At 39.6% G+C, this 14,220-nt stretch overlaps 1 long non-coding RNA gene across 1 annotated transcript; it reads left to right on the top strand.

Moving 5' to 3' along the window:
- The first annotated feature begins 12,557 nt into the window (after positions 1-12,557).
- Positions 12,558-14,008, top strand: LOC141627448 (uncharacterized). Its single transcript, XR_012537011.1, has 2 exons — positions 12,558-12,802; positions 13,272-14,008. It is a non-coding gene; the product is annotated as an uncharacterized LOC141627448 (long non-coding RNA).
- Positions 14,009-14,220: the final 212 nt, after the last annotated feature.

Consider the following 14,220-nt stretch of genomic DNA (forward strand, 5'->3'; position numbering starts at 1 on the left):
CCGATAAGCAACCTCGCCCACACGATCCAAAATATCATAAGGGCCAACAAACTTCTGACTTAGCTTCCCTTTCTTGTCAAATAGCATCACCCCACGCATAGGTGACACCTTCAAAAGAACCTCATCCCCAACTTGGAACTCAATGTCCCGACGATGCAAATCCGCATAACTCTTTTGTCGATCCTGGGCCACCTTCATCTTTTATCGAATCAACCTCACTTGCTCAACCATATCTTGGACCATCTGTAGTCCTAAAACCACCACCTCTGTGCTATCATCCCAGCAAATAGGACTCCTACACCTCCTCCCATACAACGCCTCAAATGGAGCCACCCCAATACTCGTATGGTAGCTGTTGTTGTAAGAAAACTCAATCAGATCCAATCTACCTTCCCAGTTACAACCGAATTCCATCACACAAGCCCTTAACATGTCCTCCAAAGTCTTAACTTTTCTCTCCGTCTGCCCATCTGTCGCAGGATGAAATGCAGTACTCATCTTCACTGTAGTCCCCATCAATTCTTGCAACTCTTGCCAAAACCGAGAAATGAATCTCGCATCTCGATCGGACACAATGTCCTTTGGCACATCATGTAGCCTCACTACATTCTTTTTATAGCCATTCACCAACTGAATTTCATGGGAATAAAATGAGCTGATTTGGCCAATCGATCTAAGATCACCCAAATCATGTTATTACCTTACTGAGTTCTCAGTAATCCCACAATTAAATCCGTGGAGATAGATTCTCACTTCCACTCAGGTACCTCTAGAGACTGAATCTTACATTGCGGTCTTCGCTGCTCCCCTTTGACCCTCTGGCAAGTCAAACATCAAGCCACAAACTCAGCTGTCTCCCTCTTCATCGCAGGCCACCAAAACGACTTCTTAAGATCCTTATAAGGCTTGTCACCACCTGGATGCACTGAATACGGAGTGCAATGAGCCTCTGTCATGATTATCTTTTTCAGCTCCTCATCCTTAGGTACACACCATCTCCCATCAAATCAAACACTACCATCAGAATGAATAGAGAACCGAGACACTGTCCCCTTCTCTACTCCAGCCCTCCACTCCTGAATCTTAGGATCAAGAGCATGTTTCCTGCGAATATCATCATAAAGATCTGGTTCCACTGTCAAATCTCCCCTAGCACCCCCCTTCTGGATCACATGTATCCCCATCTTGGTCACTTCATCTTTTAACCTCATCAGTGACATAGCTGTGCATAGAGAATGCCCACTCTTCCTACTCAACGCATCGGCCACAACGTTCACTTTCCCTTCATCGTATATAATATCCATGTCATAGTCTCCAATGAGCTCCATCCACCTCCTATGTCGTATATTCAACTCTTTTTGAGTAGTGATGAACTTTAAAATTTTGTGATCAGAAAAGACCTTAAAGGTCGCCCCATATAGATAATGTCTCCAAATCTTTAGAGTAAAAACAATTGCACCCAACTCAATATCATGCGTCGGATAGTTCTCCTCATAAGACTTCAGCTCCCTAGAAGAATAGACAATGACCTTCCCGTTCTGTATCAACACACAACCCAACCTATTCTTCGAAGCATCCGTATACACCTCGAAATTCTAACTCCCTTCAGGTAAAGCCAAGACTGGAGCTGTAGTTAAACGCTCCTTTAAGGTTTGGAACGCCGTCTCATAACTTTCATCCCAGCGGAACATGTTCTCTTTCCTCATCAAAGCTGTCGTAGGCCTGACAATCTTTGAAAAGTCTTTCACGAACCGTCGATAATAGCCCGCCAAACCCAAGGAACTTCTAATCTCGGCCACGTTCTTCGGCGCCTCCTAATTAGACACCGCCTCAATCTTGCAAGGATCAACAGCTACACCCTCTTTAGAAATCACATGACCCAGAAAAGCCACTTTCTCTAACCAAAACTCATACTTAGACAACTTTCCATACAATTGGTTGTAACGTAGAGTTTGCAACACCAATCGTAAGTGCTCCTCGTGCTCCTCCTTAGTCGTAGAATAGACTAAGATGTCGTCTATAAACACCACCATGATCTGATCTAAGTATTGGCTGAAAACCCGGTTCATCAGATCCATAAACACTGCTGGCGCATTAGTTAACCCAAATGGCATCACCACATACTCATAGTGACCATACCGCGATCGAAAAACTGTCTTTGGTATGTCTTTATCCTGAATCCTCAACTGATGGTACCTTGACCTTAGATCAATCTTCTAAAAGACACCAGCTCCACTCAACTGGTCAAAAAGATCATCTATCCTTGGTAAAGGATACCTATTCTTCACTGTAACATGGTTCATCTCTCTTTACTCGATACACAACCTCAAACTCCCATCCTTCTTCTTCACAAACAGAACTGGTGCACCCTAAAGCGATACACTAGGTATAATGTACCCCTTGTCCATCAACTCATTCAGCTGTTTCTTTAACTCTTCCAACTTCTTAGGACCCATACGGTACGGGGCCTTAAAGATTGGTCCCATTCCTGGTTTCAACTCCACACTAAAATCAATATCTCTCTTCGACGGTAACCCCGGTATCTCATCCAGAAAAACATCTTGAAACTATCCCACCACTGGTATCTCAGCTGCTGTCGGCTCTACCATGCGAGTATCTTTCACATGGCAAAGTATCACAGGACACCCCTTCCTTAAGTAAGACTTCAATGTCACTGCTGCAATCACTTTGACTTTGGGTTTGATAACAAACCCACGATAAGACACACTAGCCCCCTTAGGACCTCGTAAAGACACTTTCTTTTGGTGACAGTCTATTCTAGCTTTATACTTACCGAACCAGTCCATCCTGACTATCATCTCAAAACCATCCATAGGAAACTCTAACAAGTCAACAGGAAGATCAGCTTCCCCAATTACCATGAATACCCCTTTATACAGTTTCCCACTTGACACTGACTCCCCAGACGGTATAAAAACTTCACCTTTATAGACACAAACTTCCCTAAACCCATAGACTTAGCATGACTTGATGATACAAAAGTGTGTGACGCCCCTGAATCAAACAAAACAAAAGTAGGAACGTTGTTAACAAGAAATGTACCGGTGAACACGTGCGCATCATCCTCCGCAGCCTGCTTATCTATCATGAAAAGTTTACCACTGCCCTTCTGGCCTCCCCCTTGCACCATACTAGCTGATGTAGTAGGCTTGACAGTTGACACTTGATTGGTATTAGCCACTGGGCGCTGATTAAAATTACCACCATTGTGATTGAAACCACCATTATTATTACTCTGCCACCTTGGTTATTCCATGACCCAGGTGGACGATTACTAGCATAAATCTGCGTCGGTCCCTGAGAAATGTTCCCCTGAGACTGTCTCTGAAAGCCTCTCCCAACCGCACTAGTACACTCATGCCTCTTGTGGCCAACACCACCACAGTTAAAGCATGTGATGCTCCAGCTACTGCTACCACTGCGATCGCCCTCTTGGACTGGGAAGCTTCAAGAGGCGACTCAAGCATAAGACGGACTCCCAACCGTCTTACGTCTCCTCAACAACCGTATATCATAACCAAAGCCAAACACCAACATGTTCTCCAACAATCAATACCGCATAGATTGACAATCACAAACAACTAATATGTTTCTCAAACAAAAGAACTTATGACATGTAATAAATGCTCGTACCAATACCTCATAAACATGTTATAATGCAGTCTATCCAACAATGTGAGACCAACCATACTTACCCAAATTTCCTCATGTATGAATATTGCCAAACAAAAACATATCACCAAACCCTAATTACCATTACTCATATTATAATGCAATTATAATGTTACTAATGCTAAATAATGCACAAGTAAACATCTATATCATCAAGGCTAAGTAGGGAAACCCTACCTCTTGCTCTTCTTCGACAAACTTCAAGCTAGGGACTAGAAATGCTCCTCAATGAAGTCTCCTTCTACATAATCCATAGTTAACTATTACAATAACATACTATAACAATAACAATACTAGTTAACCTCTAACTACCACATTTAATTAGTCATAACCCTAATTAATTCCTTAATATAAATACTTAGTAATAATTAGGGTTTACTAATATTGAAGAACAATAATAAAGATGAATATAAACTTACAAGTGTCAAAGGATGAACAAGGTGTGGACATTCCCCCTACGCGCCAAGCCAATCCGTGGACGCATAGCGGTCTTTTGAAAGCCACGCCCGGCGGCGTAAAAATGCTTTCCGCCAATCATTTTAGATCGGTCGGTTTCGTCTCGGCAAGGGTCTCGAAACGATGCAAGAGATGTTCGTAGTCGCTACAAAACATTTGTGGGATGCTTGGAACCCGTTCGAATCCACTTTATACCTAGGTCAACCAAGACAAAAAGCGGTGTTTGACATAGGTACTAAAGATAAGGTGTCATCCCTCTTTAGCATCCTATCTCTAGAATAACTCTCGTACGCCTTGGGTAAAGTCGTCCACTATCCAAAGTTTCTAAGTAAGAGGTGAATGTACGTATTGGGAAGCCCTTTAATCAGACACCCAATCCCGCCCGCGGTAGCGGCCTCTACTGATCGATCTTGGTTGGTTAAATGCAAAAGTTGATAAAACGGGTAAATGCATGAATGCGCATCCACAAGTTTGAACCTAAACATGTGAGCTTTATATGTCGGTTGTTTATCCAAATATTAAGTAATTGATGTCAAGTTGGATTTAGTGTTGATTTGCTTGCAAGACGGAAATTAAACATCCATTTACCGAGTTAGGTTTAGGGTGCATAACGTGATCGTTTGTATTACAAAGGCGTTTTGCAAATACAATGTTAAAGAGGCTGATTTGTCATCTGATCCGTCCTGTATTCGGGTTAACCAAAGTCGGGAGCGTTCTAGACGAGTGCCGGAAAGGAAGCAAGGTATGCATCAGGCAGCCTATTGAGGCCCGAGCTGTTAGGCGATGCAAGCAGGCCTGTCCTGGTTTGAAAACTTGAAAATGGTTGGGCTGTTTAGGCGTGGGTCCGCAGACTGTCCAAGGGACGTCTTCTGACTGTTAAAATGTATGTAAAATGGTTTGGAAAGAGGGCGTTTGATCCCGTCTTGGTTTGAAAAGGTCGTTTAGACCGCTTTGGTGTCGATATGAGGAACGAGACTTGAATAATCGTCATTATATTGACAATATTCGATGCCGGGTTCGGTTTAGCAAGCTTGACATGAATAGTTTTGAAAAATGATTATGAACTAATTGTATTAAGTTCATTTGTTTGTAATTAGTCATGTTTTATCATCGTACTCGGGTTTAAAACGACATGGAATGTGGAACCACGGATACCTTTGTATTTATGACTAATATGTTTGTTTTGAAATGTAAAGAAATGAAATAAAAGGTTTTAGAATACCCTTTAAAATGTAATTAACCAAATATTATCACCGAAACACGGATTAAACCGCCATGGTATGAGGAACCAAGGGTGAAAATGTTTTATTGTTAAAAGTTTATCATGAAAGTGATTTGAAATATTTGAAATGGTAAAAACCGATAGCAAATAGGAAATGAAATAAAGAGGAAAGATGAGAGCAAACACGGCTGCATTAAGGCCTGAGAGGGCATTGAGGCGCGTGCCTCTCTGCTATGCAAGCAACCCCTGTCTCCAGCCAAAATCTGGTTTTGGCTCATCTAACCTATGTTTGAACCATGGTATGCATGTTTTAGCATGTTATAGTCATAAAACAGATGAAAAATATGGAAGAAGATGATTTTTACACCCTCATACTTACATGCTAAGCTTGAGACGCAAAATCGACGAATGTGTAACAACTTGTTAGGTCGGAAAACTCGGTTGAAAACCGTTTTAGCAATGTAAAGAGTGTTTTGTTTAAGTTTAGTGATGGTGTAATTGGTCGAGATGGTCGGTCAAGTGATTTAATGCACGATGACGATACCAAACAATGTGTATGGCTTGTATTTTCGATCGGAAGGTCGAAAATACGTGTCGGTTTTTGACTTAAGAAGTCGAGTCGAGAATTTTAAGGGAGAGATGAGGGGGCAGACACTAGCGTACCTTTAAATGGTAGAATTTGAGGGGTATTTATAGGAAAATGGGTGGTTGTGTGCATTTTGAGCGACGTGGCCGCATGGGATACTCGAAGAGGCGCGAGCCATTTCGCGGGTCTTCGAGCTGTCTGGTCACTACCACACAATTGAAATCATGATTTGTTCTATCCTATGTTTTGGATGACATGATTTGTACTTGACCATTCAAGTATTCCGGGAATACTTAACATAGAAGTTTTGAGAAGTTTTTTTTTTGTCCTTGACTCGGTTTGACTTGTTTGTAGGAGTCGGATTTGAATCTTTGAGTCGGTTTTTGGACCGGTATCGGTTTCGACTCTAGTTAGTGTCATTGCAACCCCGTCGTCATGCATTAAATACTCCAGGTACTTTTGAAATGTTTTGAAATATTTTGTTTTCGAAATCGTTTTCAGTTTTACGACGTATAGTTATACAAAACTGTCGATTAAACGTTGCGATTCTTAAGCATGTTGTAGTCCGATAATCATCGGGTGTTTGTTGGAGACTCGAAAGATACTGGGTATCTACACAAGGGCAAGAATTAGAGATTAAATCTTCAAAGTAATTACTTAGATCTTGTGGATAAGCAGTAGTATGGGTGGTTGGGTGTTTAGAGAGTGTTTCGTGATAAGGTGGGGAGTGATTTTAGGAGAGGAAATATGAAAAGTGAGGCGTAAAAGAGATAAGGTGAATAAAACAAGCTTACACGCATTTTTAATGACAACAACAGGCCACGATCGAGTGAACAGTTCACTCGGTCGAGTGACGCTGCACTCGGTCGAGTGAACCCTTCACTCGGTCGAGCGACGATTTCCCGTAGCCTTCATAACAACTGGAGGATCTAATAGATCGAGTAGACTCCTACTCGGTCGAGTAAGGTACCACTCGGTCGAGTACTAGACCGAGTGAGGCTCTAAAAAGCATGGGTGTTACAAATTCCGTCAACTATATATGTTTTAATTAAGTTGTATTTTTAAGTAAGTTGTATTTTTAACTACGTCAACTATGTTTTAGTTAATTAATTAAGTTGTCACCATAATTAAAGAGTCGTTTAAAAGACCTTAGTTAAACAGCTGAATCTGTCATCCTCCACTATTTTATGTTGGATAGATATCTGAAAAGGTAGACAAATAAAAGATTACAAAAATCCAATACAAGTTATGATAATCTAATAGAATAAAAGATAACAACAAAAAACTAACGCCGTGGCTCGAAATTACTCCACATAGAGAGTTGATATTGATACATGCCACTATAGTGAGCTACGGTACCATCATGTTGCCAAAAAGGGGCTATAGGTGGCGTTGGTGAAAGCGGACGAACACGGATCCTTATAAAGTGGTTACCCACGTGCAAAACCCATAAAACACCATATGGGCCACGTACGCCAACCGCGGCTCGTAAGGGAAAGAAAGTGTTACTCGTACCCTAATGTCGTACACCTTGCTCATCGAGAAATGAAGAAACAACACATATCACCCAATTATATATCATGGCAAAACCATAGAGATCAAACATGTCCATCCAATGGTCCCGGCCGCACGGTACCTGATCCGTAAACCTAATTCTAGGAACTTCTCGATCATACCTGTCCGTACCATAAACATGGGCACAATACGTGTCGGAGCTCTGGATTTCTCTTAAGTATCTCTCATATAGCAATCGTGAAGTGATTTTGGTCACCCCGTAAAGCATGTGAGATAACTCGATAACCGCAATGACTGTCTTCGAAAGGATCAAACCACACTTCAAGATATTCTCTAAACCATAGTGGCAAAAAAGCAAGCATATGAAAGCTACTCCAATGACCTATAACATAGTTTATCTCTAGAGGTGCGCAGTGCGATGTGTCAAAATTTCCCATAGTGGATGTGCTAGTGGAAGTGCCGGGAACTGTCGAAGTTGTATCGGTGGTAGTAGACGGAGTACCAAAGGGAGCTCTAGTAGACGGGTCTAAAGAAGAGGGGTCTAAAGAAGACGGGTCTCGTGAAGGCGCTGATCACCTCTACCTCTACTTTTCTGCCTTCGTGCATGCTCAACGATGGATGGGTCTCTATGAGTTGCCTTCTTTGGACAACCTCTCGGGTTCTCGTTCACCGCTGGCTCATTTATATCCTCCTTCTCGGGATGTAAATGGGAGTAAAGAGCATCGTACATAGCGGATATCATACTTGGATCATAATTCCGAATTTCAGCAAATAATTCCCTGAGTTGAGCTTCGTCAATAGCCGGCATTGCCTCATTACCATCGTACTCCAACTTCCTCCAAAATTCATGTAAGACATCAAATGGGACTCGAGAACCAACTCTAGATAGATGATGAAGTGAACAAGTACATAACAGACCATGTGACGTAGTCAAGACACAACCACAATCAACTGTCAAGTGGTCTTCCAGCATCTTCTCGCCTCTATCGAATTCTTATCGCAATTGAATGAGAGCATTCTTAGAAAGTTTACAAGCTAATCTGGAGAATTACCGATGAAGCCCCGTCAACCATTTCGATCTAGATAACTATAACTAATTCCGGATCTCCATGTGTTGCATTTCCATCAACAAATGAAAACAGCCCCAGATGTTATCAAGTGCCAGTTTTGCACTATTCAACCATTTCTTCAAAATTGCATGTGCCGTCTCAACCCGGGATGTAGATGTGCTTCCAAAATGTGTTAATTTGTTTGTTCTGTACTTGGCCCATTTTTTTAATGTGCGGGATCCGAGTACTCTGAATATAAGCAACTACTAGTGGCCATTGCTTTGCCAATTTTTCCCACGCCACATCAAACTCGGCTCAGGTCCCCGCCTCCACAACCGCTCCAAAAAACCTTGAAGAAATGTACTTAGCCCAATGATCATCACAATTGGTGAAATAAAGGTCTCTCGTCTCCACGGCAGCATATATATGCCAAACACATAGCAAATAGGAGGAATTCGGAAAAAATTGGGAATCGCCTTCGTCAACCTTTTTTCGAAATCTGTAACAACGACATTAGGCTCAACGTCATTATTGAGAAGGGCCTTCAGATGCCGTAAGACCCAAGCATATCCCTTCTTGGAATCGTACTTCACAAAAGCATATGCGATCACAAAGCTCTTCCTAACGGGTGTGACCCCAACCATCTCAACAAGCGGAAGACCGTATTTGTTTGTTTTGTATGTGGAATCTATGATGACCACATAGTAGTAGGATCGAAACATCTTAACGGCTTCTGGATGAGCCATGGACTCGTGGGGTTAGCTGATTAGTCAAGTGATCGGTAACACAAAAGTGCACGTAATTATGCTGAACCGCAAGTGCTGACATTTGTGGTGTCGGGTTTCTTCCTTCTCTATCGTCGGACCTCACTTTCTGATCCCGGTTGTAGATTTGTCATCTTGTGGGTCGTGGTTTTTCTGGATTCCGCTTATGTAATCCCACACTAATCATAGCCGGTGGTACATGAGCTCTAACATGGGCATCGATATACGCCAACTCCTGATCATCAAGCTTAGCGTAATATCTATCACAGTCGCTATACTTCACCAAAGCATGATTATGAACTCCGACTCGACCCATGTTAAGTAACCATTGTGGAGGGGTGGCTTGTACTTCAACAATTTTCATTTTGAATTTGCAATCACACCACTGGAAAGCCGTGTTAGCCCTCATTAACGCATCCCCCATCATCATTGTTAGGACGTCTTCCACCTCTACGACATACAAAGTAATCCACACGAAGATCCGTGTTCCGACTCCGTCTCTTGTTGCTTGCTCTTTTAATGCCAAAACCGAGTCCAAGTGCGGTCTGATATGCCCAATTGAACCCTTCTTTACATGAAGTGAATACTCTGTTGGTAATGAAATATTCGGAGTAATCAGCACCATTGCTACCGAAATCCTCAAAGTAATCCTGCACGAATATCGAAACGTAGCGTATTAAACAAACAGAATTTAAAATAAAAATAAAAATAATAATAACACGGAAATTACGTAAGACGGAAATTAATATATTTATTTAACAACACTTGTAAGACGGAAATTATCGTAATTATTTAATTAATATATTTAACGATATTTGTAAGAGGAAATTAGTTTACCGTAATTATTTAATTAATATATTTAACTACATTTGTACGACGGAAATTAGTTTTTTTTTTTTTTTTTAAAAAAATACACGAAATAGGCCAGACGAAAATTTTTTTTCGTCTCAACCCAGGTCTGGATGAAAAAACTTTTTCGTCTGGACGAATTTTTTTTCCGTCTCGACCTAGGCCTGGACGAAATTTTTTTGGTCTGGACATAGGTATGGATGAAATTTTTTTCGTCTGGATGAAGCCCATTGCATGTATTTTTTCTTCCAAAAAAAAAAACAAATTTCCGTCTTAATTTTGTTTTTTGGCGCAGGGAAGAGTAATTGCTAATCCTTTATGCTCTAATCCGATCAATAAATTATAAAATAGAAAGCGTAATTAAAATAACGAAAAATTCACGTGGTACCCCTAAACTTTACCACTTTGCACATGGTACCCAATATTTTAAGTTTGTGTACATAATACCCCCATGTTTGATTTTTATGCACAACATGCCCTTTTTGTCGCTATAAAAAAATTCAAATGAGCATAACTCCTAGACCGCAATTCAGATTCGGCAAAATCTTTTTTCTAAAATTATTATTTCACCATAATATACGATTTGAGAAAAAAAAATTGTCGATCGACATTTTATACGGTTTTTTCTTATCGAAAATCTCAAATCAACCATATCTTCAATTTTAAATTTTCGAATGACCATTTTCTTTTTATCAATCTGTAGATCTCGAAAAGGACATCAATTTGGAAAAAAAAATTAGTCAATTCCGATTTCTGGTTTATGATTTATGCTCAATTGAAAATTTTAAGAACGATAAAAAGGGCACGTTGTGCTTGAAAATCAAATCTCAAGGATATCACGTGCACAAATTTAAAAAGTTGGGTACCACATGAAAAATGACAAAGTTCGAGGGTACCACGTGAATTTTCCGTTAAAATAAACATATCCCGTCGAATTCGTTGCTAGCTTGATCGTTGTTAACGTCATTCCCCAACATGATTTAAACCGTTTTAATCGAAAATTACATAAATTAAATTAGGATTTTTTTTTTTTAAAAACCATTTTTTTTGTTTTAGAAAGATCTTAGAGAGAGAGAGAGAGAGAGAGAGAGAGAGAGATGGGGGGGGGGGGGGGGAGAGTTAAATGAGGACAATGTTGGAAACTTGTGTTAATAGTCGACGATAATTAGTAAAAGTGTCGACGATATTTAACATGAAATTAAGACGTCTAGGCTCGGGTTTTAAATTACACAGGTTACAAATTTCGAAATCCTAACAAAAGTTATTCGTATTTAATTTGGACCTAAATTGCCTAATAATTAAGCTAACTTCAAAAACAAAAATTCTTGTTTGCCCTTGCAAAATTGCTAACCATTCGAGGATTTTAGATTTACAAATTTTTAAGAGAGTCAGATTTTCATTAATCTTAGTGAGAGACCTTATTCATGTAAATCTTAGTGAGAGACCTTGCTCATTCATGAACGCGTTTTACTCATTCACGGACACATTTTACTTTTTTACCCCTTTCATTTTAACACCATTCTTTCAAATTTGTTCTAGTTTCTAATCTGATTTCAACTTCCTCCCCTTACCTGCCGCCACCGCATCATCACCACTGCCCCACCTCCTCCTCCGCATAAACGCCCCTTCCCCTTCTGCCCAGTCCAACCCACCTTTTACACTACCCTTTCCCTACCGCATTACCCCTTGTTTGCCGCCGCGGCTCGCGGCTCGCCGATCACCAGATTGTCGCCCACCGCCCCTTCCTATGTGTCTCTGCCACCTGCCCTCCCCTTTGTTGCCATCCATTCCCAATTAAAACCCTAATTTCTATAAAATATCCCTTAAATTATGTGATGTTATTAAATTGACACAATAAATTGATGTTTAGAAAGTTTAAACTGGAATTATTACTTAATTAATATGAGATCTAACATGCATAATTGATAAATTTTAATAAGAATTTGATTAATTTTTGAGAGAGAAGAAGAAAAAGGGGGAAAAGAGAGAATTTTTTTAGAAGGGTAGATGATGGAAAACTTATGGAAAAAAGTCCATGAATAAGTACCTCCCGTACATGAAAGAGCAACTACGTCCTCATAATAGGGAATTACCATTTCTATTTAATTTTTATATATTTCTTTTTAATTAGTTCTTAGTTATTTATTGGTTTTGTCTTATTAATATGGTGAGAGACGTTCTCTTAGGAGACTTACTAAGATTAGGCAGGTAATAGAAACCAACTTTTTACAAACTGTTTTTATTCTCCCCCATTTATGAAATGTCTTTGAGACTCGGCGACTTACCAATTGATAGGTTCATTTACCAACATGTCAGGAAAGATTAGTCGATCCCTATTAAATCTCATTTTTTGCATAATATCTAATATACCTAATAATAGTGCATCGTTCAATTATAGTTAAGGACAATCCGGATCTAGTGTTTGGGGGGGGGGGGGGGAGGTTTCTAAGGATTTTAGTGTGGTGTTTATGATGTGGTGGGAATAATGGTATAAGGACGACCGACTATTATGGTGGGACATGAAGGTGGCGCTAACAAGAGGGGTGCGCTGCCAACGCCACCGTCTCTGGGTGGTGGAGGTGGATAGTGGTTTTGGTACATGGTGGTGTATGGCTTGTATAGGATTCCCATTATTCATGATGTAACCAAACAAGATGCTAAATTATGGGTAATCTCATTTCTTTCCCCTTCTTTCCCTTTCCCATTCTCTTTCCCTTTGTTGAACCAAAAGCCCCTAAGACCCTGAGTTTATGTTTAATAAATTAAGTTAATTTAAATTAATTAAGTTACATTAAATTAAGTTAAAATAATTTGAATTTAAGTCCAATTAAATAAAGGGTGATTTTTGTGGTAACTTCGTATCTTTTTGAATTCTACGCGGTATTCCTTATCTTTTGAAAATATTATTGGTACCCCTAAACTTAATGAAAACATGTTAAAATACGTAAAATCTCTAATCCGTTGTTTTTAAATGTTTAATTTATACATTTCTACTAAATTTTTTGCAATAATTTGTCAGATCATAATCACCAATACCATTTACTCAATCTTAAATATATTTTTTTTATTAAATTAACTGTTAGAATACTCAAATTTTCTTAGTTTGGGAATTTTTTGAATGATTTATTAAATTTCAGGATATCGGTGATGTTTTTAAAAAAACGAGGGTTGTCAGGTAATAGTTATGAAACTCCTTAATTCTCCATTAATGGAAGAATAAATGTGATGAAGATTGTGGGAAGTAGAGAGAGAATTTAGAGAGAATAAGAAGAAGAATGGTAAGAATTGTATTCATGTAATTATGAAAAGATTAATACAATGACATATGATCTTGTGCTCCTAGTGCCTTGGTCATGATATCAGCCAACTCTGTTTTATTATTTACATGCTGAGTCTTTAAGAATCCTTCACATTGCTTTTCCCTAACAAAATGAAAATCAACATTAAGGTGCTTTTTCCTCTCATGGAATATGGGGTTCAAGGCTATATGCGGTGCAGCCTTATTATCACAAAATAGTGTGATTGGCAACTGAATTGGTATCTTTAAATCTTGAAGAATGCCTGTTGTCTAGACTAACTCACTTGTTGTATAAGACATTGATATGTACTCAGCCTCAGCAGTACGTTTGCTTACTGCCAGCTGCTTTTTGGTCTTCCAAGATATTAGGGAACCACCAAAGAAGACACAATACCCACTTAAGGACCTTTAAGTGGAGGCACAAGAAGCACAATCTGTATCAGTGTAAGCCATAAGAGTTAAATTTGGTTTTGCTGGATAGAAAATACCAGTATTAATTGTACCCTTAAGATACTTAATAACATGCTGAGCTGCCTGATAGTAAGGCAACCTTGGCTGACTTAAAAACTGACTCAAGTGTTGGATGCTATATGATAAATCAGGCCTTGACATATTCAAGTATAATATCCTGCCTATCAATCTCCTACACACCTCTAGTTCAAGAAGTAAATCACCCTTGCCAATAGCTAACTTCAAACCCCTCTGCATTGGAAATGCTACAGGTGTTTCATCTTCAAACCCTGCATCCTTTATAATATCCAGAATATATTTGCGTTGATTAATCATGA

Source organism: Silene latifolia, chromosome Y (assembly GCF_048544455.1).
Source record: "Silene latifolia isolate original U9 population chromosome Y, ASM4854445v1, whole genome shotgun sequence".
NCBI lineage: Eukaryota > Viridiplantae > Streptophyta > Magnoliopsida > Caryophyllales > Caryophyllaceae > Silene > Silene latifolia.